General features: G+C 33.1%; 1 long non-coding RNA gene across 1 annotated transcript; it reads right to left on the minus strand.

The window, feature by feature from the left end:
- Positions 1-2,090: 2,090 nt before the first annotated feature.
- Positions 2,091-3,006, minus strand: LOC148767527 (uncharacterized). Its single transcript, XR_016033988.1, has 3 exons — positions 2,776-3,006; positions 2,624-2,652; positions 2,091-2,399 (listed from the first exon to the last, which is right to left on the minus strand). It is a non-coding gene; the product is annotated as an uncharacterized LOC148767527 (long non-coding RNA).

A 3,006-nucleotide genomic window follows, 5' to 3' on the forward strand; every position in this document is an offset into this window, starting at 1 on the left:
AGGGCCGGTCCCAGGGTACCGGAGGCCCGAGGCGAAAATCGAAAACGAGGTCCTCTTAATTACCAACCTTGTTCTAACTTATCTACTCATTCCTCAACCACAAGTCCATAACCTCATTTTCAACATATTTTTTGCAAGATTTTGTTTTTTTAAGCATAGAGCTCTTTTTGTGATTAATTCAGTTTTTTGAATATCCCCACTCAAATTTTTCTATGGATCATTTGTCGAGAGATACTCAACCTATGAAATTAAAAAATATACAATATAATACTAAATAGCCAAATTATTAAATTCAAATATAAAGACAATAAAAAAATCTAGGAATAAAAATGAAAGAACAAACATAATTAGAGACAAACTTAATTAATTATCAAGATTTAACGACAATCCTACAAAATATTCGTCTTTTGTGGTGTATTATGATTTGTTAAAGAGTTTCAAACTATGAGATTTTGTGTTAAAAAACTCCGTTATTTGCTTACCATTTTGGGTCCTTTAGCTTAGCCCTATATTTTCATATTTATGTTTTGAGTTTTACTAGCTTGACCCATAAAAAAATTAATAAATAAAGGAAAAAGGCAGCCCTTCCAACATACAAAACAAAACAATTTATTATTGCGTTACCCGAGGTTTGAATGCGTGACTAACACCATCAAATAGGAGTAGGGGTGTGAACGAGCCGAACTCGCCTCTCTTGGCTGGCTCGAGCTCGAGCTCGTCGAGTTCCTCTGTTTTTTGGCTCGAGCTCGAGCTCGAGTCTATTTTGTCGAGCTCGAGCTTGAGCCCAAGCTCTTTTTTTTTTTTAAATATTTTTTTAATTATTATTTTATTATTAAAAATTATTAAAAAAGATACAAAATAGAAACTAAATTGTAATTATATATATTTTTAATATTTGTATTTATTTCTATAATATTTTATATTATAATACATTATTTAAATAAAAATAACATATAAAAATAATAATAATAAATAAGGCTCGCGAGCTCATGAACAACTAAAAACCGGCTCGAGCTCAGTTCGTCAGAAAGCTCGAGCTCACGAGCTCGAGCTCGAGCTCGAAAACCTCGAGTCCGAGTTCGAACTTTTTACGAGCCGGCTCGGCTCCTTTACCACCCCTAAATAGGAGTACTTTTGCCGACTGAGCTGAAGACAAATTTTATAAAAAGATGTACATGCATTTATATATAGATTAAATTAAGAAAATTTGAGGCCCTATAATTTCGATTTTTTTAAGGCCCAAGGCGACGGCCTTGCTTGCCTTGGGCCGGCCCTGGCCAGTAGATATCATTGTTCCCCATAGGAGGCTACTTTGTTTACGTCTTCAAAAATCAAAATTAGGGATGGCAATTTATACCCGACCCGCGGGTACCCGCCCCGACCTGCCCCGAAATTTCCGGGTAATACCCACCCCGCAAATAAATGGGACGGGTACGGGTTCTAATTTTTCACCCGAAAACGGGTTCGGGGCGGGTGCGCGTTTGTATATACCCGCCCCGCAAACCCGCCCCGTACCCGCCCCGCATATATATATATATATATATATATATATATATATATATATATATATATATATATATATATATATATATATATATATATATATATATATATATATATATATATATATATATATATATATATATATATATATATATATATATATATATATATATATTATTTATAATACATTTGATATTTTAATTTAGAATTATTGTTTTTATTACGGCTTTTTAATTTTTTTTTTTTTTTTTTACTTTTTCCTTCACCTTTATGGGTTTTTTGGCGGGGCGGGTACCCGCGGGTTTTCTATGGGGCGGGTACGGGTTGAGAAAATTTGTACCCGTTGCGGGGCGGGGCGGGTGCGGGTTGAACGGGTTTGTTAACGGGGCGGGTGCGGGGAATGCAAAACCCGCCCCAAACCCGCCCCATGGCCATCCCTAATCAAAATCCGTCTCTTATTCTCTATTTTCTTTTCTCTATTTTGTATTTTAATTTATTTTTTATTTATTTATTTCATGAATAAATAATCGTTTCTTGATTTTGAAATTGGGATAGCATTGTAACCGGATGGTTAGGTTTAAATCAAGGGGCAATTTGCTATAGGTCCATCAATATTATAATTTATGTGTGTAAATTCAAGTCAAAATTTAATGTATTAATAAATTAATAATATTTATTATGGCAAAAATACCCTTAATTAAATCAAATCAAATCCCCAAAAATCTCTCTATCATAACAAATTCCCAAACATCTCTCTTCCAAATATTAACTAAAACAAATAAATTAATTCGTAACAAAAATATACAATTTATTTTACAAACTCATACTCTAAAAACGTCACCGCAGCCCCACCACCGCCTACGATCCGGGAACTGCGACGTCTATGACTCCGCGAACTGCAAATAGCAAACTGAAAATTAGATTTTATATTATTGAATTGCAAACAACAAAATACCTATGATTTCGCCAAATACAAACAGCAAACTGAAAAAACAAAATTCATAATTTGTATTACTAAATTACAAAAAAAAATTACATATGACTTCGCCAAATGCAAACAGCAAATTGAAGAAAAACATTCAGCAAAACTTGCATTATTGAATTGCAAGCAATAAACTACCTATGACTTGGCCAAATGCAAACAGCAAACTGAAAAAAAAATAAAAAAAAATCAGCATCATTAAAAACATCAACAAAAAATTGTTTATAGAACAATTTGCAAACAACAAAAATATTAAACAAAATGTTTGTAAAATGTAACTTAAGACATACCTTGCAAATTGTAAACCTAAGGCATCGAATCTCAACATCAAACGCAATTCTTCAAACAACAAACGAAGTTAAACCAACCTGCAAACGAAAATTGCTAACAACAAAAACGATGAGAAGGTTCTACATACGGGAGACACAATGTGAATTTTGGCTATGATTTTGGATTTCTGAATTTTTGTTGTCCTCTTTAATTCTTCCACCAAAAATCATCTCATAATCTAAAAAGATCCC

The sequence above is a fragment of the Erythranthe guttata genome, chromosome 10 (genome assembly GCF_056151865.1).
Source record: "Erythranthe guttata isolate IM_541 chromosome 10, IM_541, whole genome shotgun sequence".
Lineage (NCBI taxonomy): Eukaryota > Viridiplantae > Streptophyta > Magnoliopsida > Lamiales > Phrymaceae > Erythranthe > Erythranthe guttata.